Source organism: Spermophilus citellus, assembly GCF_964194105.1.
Source record: "Spermophilus citellus genome assembly, chromosome: 14".
Taxonomy (NCBI): domain Eukaryota; kingdom Metazoa; phylum Chordata; class Mammalia; order Rodentia; family Sciuridae; genus Spermophilus; species Spermophilus citellus.
The window spans coordinates 99,875,477-99,893,073 of NC_138194.1; positions in this window are offsets into that span (position 1 = coordinate 99,875,477).

A 17,597-nucleotide genomic window follows, 5' to 3' on the forward strand; every position below is an offset into this window, starting at 1 on the left:
ACGATCCATCTGCAAATGCAGCTTTCCTTTGTTTGTGTGGCTGATTGCAAAGTACATGAATTCCCATAATATCCAGAACCCTGAAGACATCTTTAAGGTGGAAACTTCAAAGAAAGAAAAAGGGGTAATACAGCTTTAGTGTCATGACTCTGCCCATGTGTTTCCTAAGCAACATGTCACAAAAAGGGTCCCTTTGCATGATATCCATACCATTCCACGAAGAAGTCAGGTATCAATCAAATGGCTTCAGAGCTATAATTTAATGCCAGCTGCCTTCACCACTGTTCATAATGAAATAGCAGAAGCATTGTTGCCTGGTGGCTAAGTGTGCCCACTCAGTTATGGTGACAAATTCCTGTTCTTCTACGTGCTGCCTGCATGCTCCCTGGCACATTACCTAGCCTCTTGACACCTAAGCTTTCTGCTCAGGTGAAGGGGGATCATGGTAGAACCTACTTCACATGACTACTCTGAGGATTAGCTCTGAATAACTCCTGCAGTTTGAAAACCCATGAGCACGCTCTCATTTCTGAAGGCTGGCTCTTCCTTAGGATTCCTAGTAAACTCCACCTCAAACACCTTATCTTCTTTGAAATTGACTTTACCAAAGAATAGGATGATTTAAGTTTCTTAAAACCCAATTGTCTATAATGGGTCTATAATGTTATTATTACAGTAACAGCAATATATCTTTTCAAAAAATAGTCACACCCAATACATTTTGACAATTATGTGCTCTGGATTGGCATTGCACCTATATCATGTAATTTAATTCTTCCACAGATACTATAGGATAAGAGTCACGATCATTCACATTTCATGGAGGCAAAGGGTGAAGCTTATAGTGAATATGTAACTTGCTGTTCTGTCCCTGATGAGTGCTGGGACCTATAATTGAATTTGATTGACTGTCTTCAGAACCACTCATCTTAATCTAATTAATCCAGTCTCTGCACTGCATTCATGTTGAAAGCACAGAACTTCCCTGTCATTGGGAACATAGGAGCTGCAATTTTTTTTTTCATTTCTCCTGTATCCTTGTGCAAAGCCAGATTTCTTGCAACATTAGGCCATGCCATTAACAGGGCTTACTGCTGGTATTTTTCCACTTGGTCATCTTCACATGGTCCTTGATCACTTGCTCTTCAATTTCTAGCCCTTCTTGTCACCCTAATTCATCACTTCACCTGAATTGTGATCATATCAGGACTTAAAATGCACCACTGGCTCCTCCTTGCACCTTACTTGAAGAGCAGGTCTTTACCTTGACTTTGCAGCCTTGTGTGATCCAGCCTACAGGCCTTATGACTTGCTGTTGATTCTTGCTCTCTGCTCTGCTTTTTTTTTTTTTAAGTACTAATCAGTTATACATGACAGTAGAAAGTTCTTTGACTCATTGTATATAAATGGAGCAGAAATTTTCACTTCTCTGGTCGTACATGAAGTAGAGTCACACCATTTGGGCACCAATCGTACATGTACCTAGGGTAATCATGTGCAACTCATTCCACCATCTTTCCCACCCTCTTGCTTCCTTTCCCCCACCCCTTTGCCCCATTCAAAGTTCCTCCACTCATTCCATGCCCCCCCCATTATGCATTAGCATCCATTTATCAGAGAAAACTTTTGGTCACTAGTTTGGGGCGGATTGGCTTATTTCACTTAGCATGATGTTCTCCAACTCCATCAGTTTACTTGCAAATGCCATAATTTTATTATTTTAATGCTGAGTGATGTTCTATTTTGTATATGTACCACAGTTTCTTTATCCACTCATCTATTGAAGGGCATCTAGGTTGGTTCCATAACAATTGTGGATTGTGCTACTATAGACATTATGTGGCTGTGTCACTGTAGTATGCTGTTTTGAAGTCCTTTGGGTACCAACCAAGGAGTGGGATAGCTGGATCAAATGGTGTTTCCACTCCAAGTTTTCTAAGGAATTTCCATACTGCTTTCCATAGTGGCTGCTCCAATTTGCAGTCCCATCAGCAATGTATGAGTGTGCCTTTTTCTCCTTATCCTCGCCAGCACTTATTGTTGTTTGTATTCTTGATAACTGTCATTCTGACTGGTGTGAGAGGAAATCTTGGAGTAGTTTTGATTTGTATTTCTCTAATTACTAGAGATGTTGAACAGTTTTTCATATATTAGCTGATCAATTGTATATTTTCTTCTGAGAAATGTCTGTGTAGTTCCTCAACCCAGTTATTGATTGGGTTATTTGGTTTTTTTGGTGTTAAGTTTTTTCAGTTCTTTATATATTTTGGAGATTGAACTCTTATGACTTTCCTGTTTCTAATGCCAACTTTCATTCTTCCTGTCACAGACAGTGTGTTAGGTAATCTCCCCTGCCTGAATGTTTCTTCCATCGCCACTTGCCCAGTTCTTCCCAGTTTTCCTAGAGATCTCAAGGCCGACAACATTTCCTTGTGGAAGGCCTCCTGTAACTCCCTGACTAGGCCAACTCCCACTTCACACATCTTCACCCATCTTCTAACACCCACGGCAACCTCTCTCTCCTAAAGGACTCCACACACTAGGAGGGCAAGGGCCACGTCTTTCAGTGTGATGTCATCAGATAAAACATGAGACAGCTCATTTGAGTACAAGTACTAATGTATGTAAAAGGATTCTTTTAGCCGGATGCAGTGGCACATTTCTGTTTACCCACAAGCATGTGTCTTGGGAGGCTGAGGCAGGAGTATTGCAAGTTCAAAACCAGCTTCAGCCAAAGTGAAGTGCTAAGCAACTCAATGAGACTGTGTCTCTAAATAAAATACAAAATAATCCTAGGATTGTGGCTCAATGTCTGAGTTCCCCCTGAGTTCCATTCCTGGTAACACACCCCCCCACAAAAAAAGAGGGCTTTCAACTTTCTCTAATTATAAATTAGAGAAATAATAAAGGATGGGATTTCATGATCATGCGTGCACGTGCACACATACACACACACACACACACACTCACACACACAATCACAATTTTATTTCTAAACTAGGTGGGACAGTTTCTCTAAGTAGCTTTTGGTCACCAAATTGTAGTCAGGAAGCTAATGGGACCACAAGGCGACATCAATGTCTTGGAGTATCCTCAAGGACAGTACCTTGTTGTTATTTGGTTACTCCCACCACAGTATCAACAGAGTTCTGTCACACCCACCTCACCCACTTTGACCTACCTGGCCTACCTATGCTCACCGCCAGGCCTCTGCTCACCTAGGCTTCGGCTTTTTCCCTCCCCCGCCCCAAGGTCCTCCAATATTTTCTAGTGGTCCTATTAACACTGCCTTTTCAAGAGCACAGATTTGGATTCAGATGGTGTTTGAGTCCCATCTGTCAAGTAGGACCGTCACAGCTGGTTCCACAGAGACACGGTGAAGGTGATCGGAAGTGGGGACTGGGATGTGACAGGCAGAGGGTACACAGTGTGCTATCTCCATTCTCCACTATTCAGAACTCAGAGTGCAGTCTCATCTCCAGGAAGCCACTCCAAATTGGGCCTATCCAGACTGAGTCTCCACCTCGACACCCTGCTACCATTTCCTGTCTACCCTGTGCCTGGTGCCCTGGAATGATTGTGCAACTATTCCATATGTATATGTGTGGCCCTTCGTATTGCAGGTGCAGAACATTTGTCTTGGGTGAGCTTATTTTACTCATCCATTAATACCTTAAGTGAACATTAAAGTAGCATAACTTTTACAGGATGGAATTTACATCATACGTTACATATCAGCTTTACAGTTCTGTGGGGTATTAAGTACCCCACTTCATTAATCTCTACAATAAAGATAATAGCCTCTGTGGATATCTAACTTTCTGATTACTAACTAAGCAAACAGTCATTTGGTAATAAACAGTTTTGGCTTAAAGGAAGCATCCATATGGGAGGAACGTTCTGCTAATATATTCCTTCTAGTCCTCTCATTGCATGATTCCATTAAGGTACCTAAATCACTTTATTATTGATTTACACATGCATGCATAAACATATTTGACAATTTTTTAATGATGGGAAAATATTCACCATATAATATTAGTTGAAAACAGAAGGCTTTAAAATATGTGCTGTGATCTCAGCACTGTATAATGCAAAATTACAAATTATAGACTAGAAGGGAAATCATTAAACATTAACAGAGTCTGACTCCAAATGTGATTTTAAGGTACGAAGTTTAAATATTTTTGCATCCATTAGTATTATTTTTCAATCCTTAAATTAATTCCTGTTGCTTTTATAATTAGAGGAGCTCAATATTTTGTTATATAGATGTAGAATATGTCTTAAGCTTATATTACAAATTATTAATAAAATATTTCACAAGAAATTGGCAATACATTCATTTATTATTTACCATATTTTTAATTAAATATTTTCAGCCTTTGTTTACTGTGTACTTCTGCTGGTGAATAGTGTGGAATATAAGGTATACAGAACTTTATTGCACAAAGTCAGTCCCATGAGTATTCAAGTGTCTAGATTTGGGCTAACGCAAAAATAAAAACAAATAAAAATGTGACCTATAAAAACATATGCAAAATGAACTGGTATACTAAGAACATAATGGGGATCACAGAAATCTTTCAGAGACTATGATGAGTAAAATAAAGCACAAGTATGACAGTTGTTGTGTAAGTAGAGATAAAAATAAAGTGTGTGCCTGTGCACATGACTATGCATACATTCATGTGTGCACATGTGTGTGTGCTAGTGTGGCTGGTAGTGAGGGTGCTGGGGCCTGTGTGGTAGATGTGTGTTGATTTGTGTTTGTATCAGCATATGTGTGGAAGAGTCAACAGGGTCAAGTATAACTGTATATAGGAAGTAAAGTACAGGGGAGCCTTGGAGGGAACTGACCTCAAGAAGCTTGGAAATCAGCTTGTGTCTTAGACTTCAATCTACAGTTAATTTGTGACTTATTACAACAGAGGTCTAGAAAGTCTTCAGAACATACATACATGCTTATGTGTGCATGCGTACACCTGATGTACTCAAGGTCAACAAGATTTGACTTATATCCCAAGGAAAAAAAATGAATAAATGGGATACCATCCAATTAAAAAGCTTCTGCACAATAAAGAAAAAAACAAATTGAAGAGAAAACTAACAGAATGGGAGCAAATCTTTGCCAACTACTTCTTGAAGAAGGATAAACACCAAGTACACATAAAGAACTCAAAAAATGCAACATTAAGATCAAATAATCCAATCTATAAATGGGAAAACAAACAAACATTTCTCAAGAGAAATATAAATCTCTAACAAGTATATAAAAAATGTTCAAGATCTTTAGCCATAAGTGAAATACATACCAAAACTATATTCAGATTCTGTCCCATTTCAGTTAGAATGGCAATCATCAAGATGCAAATAATAATAAACATTGGAGAGGATGTAGGAAAAAAGAAACTCACACATTGTTGGTAGGAATGTAAATTGGTAGAGCCAATATGGGTATCAGTATGTAGGCTCTTCAACAAGCTAGACAGAACTATCACAGAACCCAGCTATAACACTCTTTGATATTTATCATAGAAAATTAAAATCAGCATACTTCACAGATGTAAACAAACCCTTGTTTATAATAGCACAATCAGTAGCATCCATGTGATGGAATCCATCAACTAATGAATAGATAAAGAAAGTGTCATGTATAAACACAATGTTGTTTTATTAAGCCATAAAGAAGAATGAAGTCATGTCATTTGCAGGAAAATGGATAGACTAGAGATCATAATTTTGAGCAAAATAAGTCAAAGAGAGAAGTATTGTGAGTATATCCTCATATGTGGAATTCAGTGGGTATCAATGAAAAGAAAGACACTGTGAAAATAGATGTGTGACTGTTAGGATAGAATGAGGGTACTCTAGAAGAGGAAGAGGAGGCTGAGAGGCACGATTGTGGTCTAAAGTTGATCAAAATGTGTTTTTCTGTACATGTGTATTATGGTTTTGGTGTGAGGTGTCCATCCAAACTCATGAATAAGACAGTGAAAGAATTCAGAGGTGAGATGATCTGTTTATGAAAGCTTTGACCTAATTGATGCATTATCCACTGATATGGATTAACTGAGTGGTAAGGATAGGCAGGTGGGATGTGTCAGGAGGAAGTAGGTCACTGGGTACATGACTTTGTTTATATTGTGTCTCTGGTGAACAGAACTCTCTCTTTCTCTCTGCTTCTTGCTGGCCATACCCTGAACTGATGTTCTCTATCATGCCCTCCGCCATGATGTCTGCCTCACCTTGGGCCCACACAATGGAGCTAGCTGTCTATAGACTGAGATCTCTGAATCTGTGAGCCCCAAATAATTTTTTCTGCTCTAAAATTGTTCTTGCAGTTCTTTTGCTCGGATAAGTGAAAAAGCTGACTAAGGCAATTCTTATTGAGCTCCTTTCTTTTTATGAGCATTATATCAACCACTCTATAAAATACTTGAAGCCTACTTATAAGTGAACGTTAATCTATGGATTCATTAACTGATCCCTGGACACAGTTTGGCTTCTTTTAAATCAGCTTGTCTTGCTTATATTCCTTCCAGCATCTCACGTCACTTCCATTCCTTAACACCCCAGCTAGGAGCTGAAGGATGATCGATCCCTCATTCCACCTGCGTCTGGCTCTCCACATCCAGTGACACTGCTCTGCATCCCACTCATGAGTAAAACATTATAGTATTCCATTCAAAGAAAAGAGGATTGAAATGAGGACATCTTTGGCTCAAGATCCTGTCTGTCACCTACTGAATGTAAGGTAAGCAAGTGGCAGTCCTCTGGACTTTACTTCTGCAAGACCCAAAAGCGGTTTGGAGAATAAATACAGATCATTGCTCAGCTAATGTTCCCAGCGACCCCTGAAGTGAAACATTGCCACTGCCATAGTCTGCTAGGGGGCCATAACAGAATACCACATGCCACTTGGCTTAAGCAACAGAAATGTGCTTCCTCACAGGTCTGGAAGCTGAAGGTCAAAGGTTAAGGGCGGCTAGTTCCTTTCTGGTGAGGGATCTATAGTTTGCCTCTAGACAGCCACCTGCTTGCTGAGTTCTCATGCGACTTCCCTCTGTGTCTATCCGCTCCTGGTGTTTCTTCCGCTTCTTACAAGAATGCTAGTCCTCAGGATTTAAGACCCCTGTGACTTAATTTAATCTTAATTACCTCCTTTAAGGTCCTATATCCATTGAGAGTAAGAGCTTCAAGTTACAAATTTGGGGAACTCACTTTACTCCTCACTTTACATAGTTCCTGCAAATTCAGAGGTCATGGCACATATGCTGGTCTCATTGATAGAGTTTATTTCCCTATCTTTTGATTTGGGTTTTGGATACCTCATTTGCTTTATCAATTTTTATTTTAGAATTTAATTTTAATATTTAAATGGAGCATACAAACCTAAGAGTTGTTCATATTAGCAGGGTACTGTGAAATATAGAATACACTTGTATATTGCATAATGTTTAAATCGGGTTAAAATATATGATCTGTTTTAAATGAGATGTCAGCAAGCTGATGCTGGCAGAGGCCTAAGATTACCCTATATAATGGTCATACTCTTTGGAGCTCTGTCATAACCCTGAGAAGAATCTTCTCCTGAGTATCCCTCTTGATCCAAATAAAGCATGAGCAGAAATACTCACCCTGGTCCACAGTCCTGCAGCTGAATGATTAGTGGCCTTAGATGGGCTGCTGAACTGTGTGCCTGGTAGAGAGTGTTTTCTGCTGAGTTTGGGTGTTTGGCTATTCAGCACTGCTGTGGTATAGCCAATACAGCACCAATCCCTGTACTCCATTCCTATGTTCAACACACCTAAAACTCTGTCATAGTCTAATTGAGCTAACAACTCCAAGAAACTTATGAGAACCGACCAGATTTGTCAGCCAGAAAGTGATAAGAACATGTCTGAGAGCCTGACTCTTGCCTGTCAGGCCATGTCCCGAGGGCAACTGCTCTCAATTAATCCAGAAAGAGGCATGTGCCAGAAAAAAAGCAAAACTGAAAGAGACAAGTGTTCTGCTGCCTGATCTCCAAAAGATCACAACTTACTCAAGAATAAGTGCTTTTTGCATACTTATTGAATTCAAAAAGGTATTTGGTCTTCATAATGCAAGAGCTTCTGATGGCAACCAGACATTCTTATCTTCAGACACGCACATGCAAGTGCACACATGTGTGTCAGATCGACACATAATAAATCTACACTTTTAATATGATGATATTGCTATTCCTGAAGATATAAGCCAGTATTCAAATTTTGCACTCATAATAAAAATGAGTACGGAAACAGGAACCATTTTATATTGATCATCCAGGTTCCATAGAAAGATGGCCATGAGACAACTTCAATAGGAAAAAATTAGAGGTCAGTTAAATGACCTTTTGGCCTCTCTAGGTCTAAAATTCTCAACTTTGATGGCTGGGGCAGGACTTTACTGTTGGGTTAATGACCCAACACTGTGTCCTTCTATTATTTATCAATGCTTGATAATCATAGAGAAACTGCTTTGTTACCTAGAAAGTTTTACATTGCTTAGATTTATATTTTATATCTGCATGATACATTTAAGTTTCAAGATTACTTCCAACGTATCATCTTCTTCTATCCACAAAAAAGTAAAAGTCCTAAGAAGGGCAGAATTTAATGCATATTTAATGGTTGAACTGACAAAGGCCCTGAGTACTTCAAAAATTGCCCCAGATTAGCTGTAAGTTAAAGACATTCTTGAGCTTAAAATCATATTTCTTAAAACCTAGTTTGGGGCATATTGTATCTGAGGAGAACATGAGTAAGTTTATGGTATGCAGAGACATTTCTGTTTTGTTAATTGTCCATTCATTAATTGTTAGTGTGATTACTGGCTCATTCATTCATTCATTTATGGAGGCATTTCAAGAGTATCAAGAGTATAAAATCGGCTGCTAGTTGCCAGAGTTGTGTCTTAACTCTGTGGTATTAAGCTGCACACAGTGCTGCTTTCTTCATTTACAGACAGTAGTTGGCCATAGAAGCCAGCTTACAAGTTGAAGCTGCTAAGAAATTTAATACTCGGTAGAGGATTCAGTGCGTCTGTGTCCTACAATGTGTACTGCATCCGTCCCTGTTCCTACGCTGCCGTACTGTCTAGGTTTGGTATCCATGAAAGAAAGGAAAATAAAGTCTATCATTTAAATTATAATTGGAAGTAGGGAAATGAAGGGGAAACAATGAGTAATTTCATTTGTACATAACTTTAGAAATGTTTATAAAATACTATGATGGGTTTAGGTCTGCTCTGTAATTTAATTTAGGTATGATGCCCTCTTTAGCAAGGGGCCTCTGTTTATAAACTCTGTAATTTTTGTGACTTTAAAAAAAAAATGCGTTTGAGTTTAGAGAAGGGTCTCGGCTCTTCAGGGAGGGCAGATGGCTGTGTTTTCTCCCGGGAGCCCATTCCATTTTCCCTGGCACTGCTTCGTGGTACCTTCCCCCTTGGGCTCAGTGACTAGAATGGGCTCCTGCACTCCCCACTCCTGCTGCAGGGGCTGCCCCAGTGCTGCCAGTCATGTGGGCCAATGTGGTGAACCAGTGTTAGGACAAGGCTGACTCCCAGGGAGGACGTGGGGATAGAAGGAAATAATCAGCTTTTTAAGTGGCTTTTTGGTGTGTTGAGTTGATTTCAAACCAAAGTTTACTCCAATTAATACTTCACCATAATAGCCTAATGCATCCAGTTACCCATTTATATTATTGCAGCCAGTTTGAGTTGTGCTGTGACATTCACTCAAATTTGTCATAATTGACACAGAATGTAACTTGGATTCATAATATTGAGACTGTGCATGTTTTAGTCTGTTTTTTTTATTTTTTATTTTTTTTTTTATTTTGCTGCCGAGACTTTTAGTCTCAGATACAACCAGAACAACTGTAGAGGAGGAAAAGTTTATTTGGGGACTCAAGCTTTCAGAGGTTTAAATCCAGAGGCAGCTGGCTCCGTTCTCATGGCTTGAGGTGAGGCTGGACCTCATGGCAGCAGAATATGGTGGAGGCAGGCAGCTCACAGGAAGACCAGAAAGCAGAGAAAGACATCACCAATCAACAGATACAAAATATATGCCCCAAAGCCACACCCTCCTTGTCCACCTCCTCCAGGCCCCACCCGGTTCATCCCATCAGGGGATTCATTCTCTGACTGGGTTCAGGCTCTCAAAACCCAATCATTTCTCCTCTAAACCTTCTTGCATTGTGTCTCGCCTGAGCTTCTGGAAGACGCCTCATATCCAAAGCATAACAGCACTTGGTGGAGTCCAGGGCAAGGTCCCACAAGTGCTCGGGCAGTAAGTCCCACTAGGACCACTGCCACCTCTAGCAGTCCATACCTGTGCATCAGGCATACGCCAGCCACCTGCTTTGCCTCATTAGCTCTTCCCTGTGAGTCCTGGGCTCATCTCTGAAAACGCAGAGACGTACCTCTGAAGCCTAGCTGCTCATGCCTTCCACTTCACCTGTCCCTGTCCCCACCCTGCATGCCATTTTATATAGACGTCCACATTCTTCTCCCCGTGCCAGGAGACAAAGTGACAATAGGTGTTCAGTAAAAACAGAGTTACTAAATGTAACTAACATGGAAAGCTGAATGGCACTGACTGTATAACGCATTCATAGTCAGCAATACCCACATTTTCATCAAGAAGAAGCCCCAGGCAGGCAGGTCCTGGAGTGGATGCTTCAGCAGTCACGGAAGGGCCTCTGGAGTCCACCTCAAACTTTTTTTCTTTTACTGTCCGTCTTCTCAGAATATCAACAATAGTTCTGTGTCCAGGAGTGCTTTATTTGTTTTCATCACCTTATAATGTATAAATAAATATTCTTTAAACTCCTGAATTGACTTGTCTTGTGAACACACCAGTCCTTTGTAATGTAAGCTGGAAAATCTTTATGCTTTTTGAATTTGTTATCTCCTTTAAACTTGTTCTCACATTTATTATTCTATAGATTAAAATGTCTATTTATAAAAAATCTCATATTGCATTACCTGGATTTTATCACTATCTGCTCCTGCCTCTCGGATTTTCCACGGTGACTTCAACTAAATTATTTCCATTTCTTCATGGCAAATGAAATTTCTTTAACCTTTCTCTGTGAGACATCACAAAGGATATTACTCACAGTGCTTAATTCCTTCCCACCTTTCTGGCAATTTTATGCTCAGTGAGGTTTTGTTAAAGGCTGCAGAGACTCCATCAGGTGACACATAAACCCAACTTTATTCCAAAGAAGTAGAGACCCCTGTAGTTTGTCTGATTTTCAGAACTATATCTGTTGCAATGTTTTTTTTCCCTATTAACTGTATATTTTGTGCATGGCTTTTTCTCACTTGTTCTCTGTCCCAGGCTACTGCTAGAAGGGGCTGTGTAGTCACATAGCATCTTAGACTTTCTCTGAAGACCACACCAATAAAAACTCTGCATTTACTGAACACCGATTGTTACTTAAACTCTATACTAGTTATTTGACAGTTATGAATGTTGATTAATGATATTAAGTGGCCTCCTGCCTTGATGACCAGTGGTATCCCAGCATTAATATGTCCAAACTGAGCTTGTTTGCTCCACAGATTTCCCTGTCCCCATTTCTTTTTTCTTTTTCTTTGTATGCATGTATGATCCATCCACAAGTCTTTTGAACCTTTAGCACTACATCTAGAAGCTCATGAATTCTTGCCAGCTCCACTGGCTCACCCCTTCCCTGACCGCATGAACTCCCCGGGATTATTACTTTTTTATCCTATGCCTTTTTCTGTTTCACTAACAGATCCACTGTCTGCACATCTTTGCTCTGCTGTGTGCCCCCAGTGGTTGATCTCAAGGGTGTGTGCTGATCATGCTTCTTGCTGACTGGCCTTCCCTGTGTTCAGTCAGTTGGGAGACACCAGTGAGAACTGGTGCGGGTGCACAGGCAAGGCTGTGAGCATTCCTCCCTGCACCTTGCCCTGAAGCCTTTAATCTGGCACCAGCTTGTTCTCTAAGATCACAGCTCCTTCTGTGGCCTTCATCCTCTACAGATGCTGTTACCCCTACACTCTGATAACTGTTAATTCTTCCTTTGAACCTTGACCCCTCAGTGGTAGTATTAGCCTTATGATGTTGCTGATCTCTTCATGTTTCAAAATTTCTGACTGGTTTCCTTAACTCCATTCACATCTCTGTACCATTAGCATCTTCAATACAGTGATTTCATCAAAACTACACAGACTGTATAGTATCATTATTGATATGTCATCTTGTTTTCTGCTAGAATTCTGCCTGATGAAGTTGTTAACAGTAGGTATCATCCAAGGAAAAAGACCCTCAGCATTGCAGCTGCAAGTTATAATGATCCCCTTATAACGGATGTGGGATTCCTAAAGACCTGTGCCATAAGTGGTCTTCTAATTAACAGATTATCTCCAGACATGAGGAATAACTGAGTTCCATTTGGAGATCAAAACTTTAAGTGATTAAGGACCACTAAACATCATGGTTATTGAAACTATAGTGATCATAGAGTTTGTGGGATACAGTGGATGGTTTTCAGTGTTCAGGAAGCTTACAAAACATGAAAATACACTAAACACTTTTCACTTTCTACACAAAGAAAGCCTGGACTACCAAAGGATTTCTGTGCATTTTCAAAATAATTCTTTGTATCGTGTAGTTTTAGCACAGTTGTACTACTGGGCAGAATGCAGAACTTGTAGGACTGAAGCGCCTGTTACATGGACCTCCTCCATAGGTCTCTTGCATAAGTGAGAGCCAGATGAGAAGGGATGATGACTGTCAGATGCGTGGGCCCCGAAGAGGCTGAGAAGCTTGAGGTGGAAACTAGTCTTAGTGTCCTAGGTAGAATTAAACCTCACACCCCTTTTATTTAAACAAAACAAAAGCCTGCAGGGACTTCAGCGAGAAAAGCTGCTTCATAAGCATTTGCCCACTGTTTTTACTAGCTTCCCTCAGTATGATTTGCTTTTTTTCTTTCAGACACCTAAGGACATGAAATTCCAGTAGGACCAGGAAATAACTGCCAGGGCTACACTGCGTAGAGTGTACATATACATCAAGGAATCATAAAATCCTGAGAACTTTCATCATGCACAGGTTGGTAAGTGTGTGTGGGAATAGATCGTGACAGGAATAAAAAGGTAGCAGTGCACATACGCTCAACCAAGATTTAAAATCCAGCGTGTGGCTTGAAGGTCAAGACATATTTGTAACAGGTGGGTTGATTGATTAATAGGAACCCAGATGAGTGGTGAAGTGTAATCTTTACAAGTTTCATATTCTAGAAGTTTTCTATCTTAAAGAAGTCCTCTGAAGAGAGAGTTGGAGTGAACACTGGATTGGATGGACAGAGTCCAGTCAGTCATATCCTACCAAGTCTTTGGAAAGTTCCAGAAGAAACAGGATCACTAAGACACTCAAGGTGGGGTCCAGCACCAGTGCCTTGCAAACTCTGCTAATAGTCTTGGGTAGGCAGTAAATGATATGTGGAAAATTTGCAAGAAAATAGACTTTCTGACTTCAATAAGACTAACAGGAATCTGTGGCATCAGGGTGTATAGCAGGTTGGAACCACGAGAGAACAATTGGCAGGTACTTACAGAAGACTTCAGAGATGGTGTGCTAAACAACACTTCAACTACGTTCAGTTTACAATGGTGAATGACTGATCCTGTGTCTGTAGGGGTGACAAAGTCTCTGAGTCTACTAAGGGATTTGTTGACCCATGGAAACACATCTGATAAGCAGGAACCTGATTTGAGACGCTAGAATCCATGGGAAATTAAGTCACAGAGCTATGGACCAGTGAATGAAGAGAAGGGCAGAGTCAAATGAAGGTGGACCGTATCACCTTCCCTACAATGTCTACCATTAGTTTTCCCCAGAAACATTTGAAGTCATCTAAAAAGATGACCATCTAAAAAGATGAAGGTGGATAAGTTGTACCAGAGAAAGAGCTATGGGGCTTTGAGTTGACATCAACTTTTAAGAACCCAAAATACCTATATGATCACAGTGAGAGTTACACATATAGGGCAATACAGAGAAACTTGGCCTGAGTCAGTCACAGAGTGGCTCCAAGGACCCATGGAACCATTCTATGGTAGTGTCTATCATTCTTCAACATGCAGTTGGAATACAGACACTTAGCAACTGTCAGGGTCTCTCTTTTGATTCCTTGACATGTTGAGTTAAGAGCCAAATTTGAGTTTGGAGAATGACTGTGAATCACAGTAAACTTGGTCAGGTGTTAGCAATAATTGCAGACTGGGTTCCAGAGTGGGCCTCTTTACACAAGTGAGTCAAATATCTCCTGGCAACAAACATGTAGCTACCAACTGACTTGTCAAATATTTGGCTTCCCATTACTGATCAATTCATTCCACTGGACATGGTCCAACTTAACCTGGCAAGGGCTATCATACCTCTTCATTTTGTTATTCAGGACTTTGTCATTTCTAATGTCCTGTTTCTTAGCATATTATGAAAAAATGATCATATCAATTAATTTATCCCAGGATATCAGCTGTTACACAACATAGATGATGTTTTACTAATTGAATTAGGGGTTGAGAATATACAAAAACCCTCACAGCCTTACTAGGACACATTATGTCAGAGACATTTGTGGTATTAATGAACTCCCTAGAGGCCTACCAGTCCGGATCAGGTTGGATATAATACTGAAGTAAATGAATTGTTGCAGTACCCTATACTGTACAACATAATGAAATAAAGTATGATATATATAATCGGGTAGATTTTCACTGGAAGGTTTTCAAAACCTTACTTAAATGAATAAAGGAAGATATGCATCAATATTTAACTTGAACTCCCAGCAATATTATGGGAAAACTGAATACCTTATGAAGGTGGATAAATTGGACACGCTGTCAAAGAAAATGTTCTTCAAGTTCCAGATTATAGTCATCTATCTGCCCTCTCTTACCTGGTCTATCGATCCTCTCTTTTTACCTCCTTCAGCAAAATATCTCCTTGAAACTTGTTGTCTTACTGAATCCATTGGCTCTACCAACTCCCCCCACTTTAAAAAAAAATATCACTTAATAATTTTAATGGTCAAGTTTCCTAAATAGCAATTGCTCATGGCTGATAATTTTAGTGTTTAGGAAACAATTGTTATTTTAATTCAGAACATGGCTCTTTTCTTCTTTGATCTTTGCAGATGCTTCATAAGATAATGACAAAATAAATCAAATGAAAGCCACGTGAAGAAGAATCATTGTGATTTAAGTTTATGAGAAAACCATAAAGAGGACCAAAACGTTTTCAGATAATTGAAGCAAGGTGGGTAGCAGAATGCTCAGTGTTGAGGTTTCTACATCATACCCCAGATTACTGTGCACTGAGTTCAGGGTTTGGGGTCTTGCTCTTTGCTGAGCTGGAGCCTCAGTTCTTCCTGAAAAGGATGAATTTAGCCATAATCCCAGCTTTGCCTGAGTTTTGCGAAATGGAAATTTCATTCTCCAGTCCAAATTAAAGTCCTTCTTTTATATCAATCTAGTACCTTCTCCAGACCCCTGTTGTCTTCTATCTTTTCTCTGGTTAGTGCATCTTCTCTTGGCCATCCTGGGCAACCTTTCTTTTGGGCACATCTCTTTTCTACTCCTTGATCATTTGCACAAACAGGTAGAAACTAATTATTTAATATGTCTTTCTTTCTCTATTATTCTCCATCTCTGAAATCCCAATCACCATTCTTAAGAGAATACTCTTTATTTGGTTTCAATGTTGTTTATGAGGAATACATTATTGCCTTTGTTCAGAGAAGCACGTTACACATAGATTATTATAACTCACAAACATATCAACTTGTTTTGCTTGTCAAATGGCCTTTTTATTTTCATATGCTTCTTTGAGATTGTGATTTAGTAGCCAAGGTATCTAATTATAAAATTGCTTTGTCCTTTAGAATACTTTTGTTGTGTCTTATTTCCTTGTTTACATCGTGTCTAATCACCTTGCCTGTGTCTCCTGCTGTCTTTTTTTGACAATTAGTCCCCTATTTATGAAATAAGTATATCATTTACCTGACAGCACTTGGAAGGCAACATACATATCCCTAGCAAATTGCCCGTTTCTGTGCTTCATAAACCCCGTTCCTATTCCTCTAGCCAGAAGCCATTGCCTTCATATTAAGAAAGTGAACATTTCTGTCACTCATAAATTATGGTTGCTCATTCATTTCCTGTGAAAGATTCTTGTAGGAAATATTTTGTTTATATTTGGACTCCTGTATAGGGATGAAAAGATAAATTCATTAAAACAAGTCTTCTCTGTCCAGTTTCTCTATAGGCAATTCTGAGATGCATGGTAGTTACCAATCACTATATAGTTATTTTTTTTATTGTTAAAAGATTTCAAGATTGCTATGCTTATCTCAAAATTCACCCCAAATATGCAAACCCAACACTATGCTTGGCAACTCTATTATATAATGCAGATGTCTAGAACTCAATACACTATTGTGACTTTGTAAATAACACTAAGTCACAGTTAGGCACTTAGTAAATAATATATCCCCCACATACTCAACATATATTTTCTTAGCATCAGTGTCTTAACCAGGAAAGAAACTAGAGGTTATCCTCCACTGTTTCTTTGCCTAATATGTATCCTCTGTTTCACTTAATGTACCTAAAGCGTGCATTAATTATATCGAGCTGGGCCATGGGTTTTGACAAAAAGACCATTGAAATTGATGCCAAGGCTTCCATTTTCACCTATTGTTTTCCCCAACACTTTAAGTCTCCTGATTAAAAACTGCCCGTTTTGTCAACTGACTCATCTTCTTCATCTCTAAGGCTGTCCATTGCTGTCAGGATAAACCCCCAAGGTCTAATCCTCCAGTCAGGCATCAGCAGACCCACCCACCCACAGCGGCTGCTGCGGAGTTCTTTGCTTTGACCCACCCACTGTGAGCTGTCTACCCTCTGCCTTGCTCATACTGACCCGTCCTCTTGGTCAGTTCCATTCCACCCTGACTTCCATGGCAGTAAGCTCTCCCCTCTACCCATCAGCCCAGGTGTGAGGAATCACCTGCTTTATCAAGAGGTAGGCCGATAGCTGGGTGTGGTGGCACATGCCTGTAATTCCAGGGGCTTGAGAGGCTGAGGCAGGAAGATGACAGGTACAAAGCCAGTCCCTAAGGAACTTAAAATAAAAATTTAAAAATGGCTACAAATGTGGCTCAGGGGTTAAGCACCCCTGGGTCCAAGACAGGCTACCAACACACACACACACACACACACACACACACACACTCAAAAAAGTAAGCCTATGTGGCAACCTCATCATTAATGGCTCCAGGAGTTTATTTGTGACACCCATTAAGACATTACTATTCAGGCAACACTTCAGGGGTTATTCATGTTATTAAATTATTAATATTTTTCAAATGGAAGTCCTACCTAAACATATAAATGACCCTCAAAGTCTACAATGCTCTAATGCATAGTTATGCATATACTGTTTGAAAGAACTATAATGCTGTTTAGATTGTTCAACAGACATTTCAAACACCTCGATGGTGTTCCATTATACAAATGTGAATCATTTT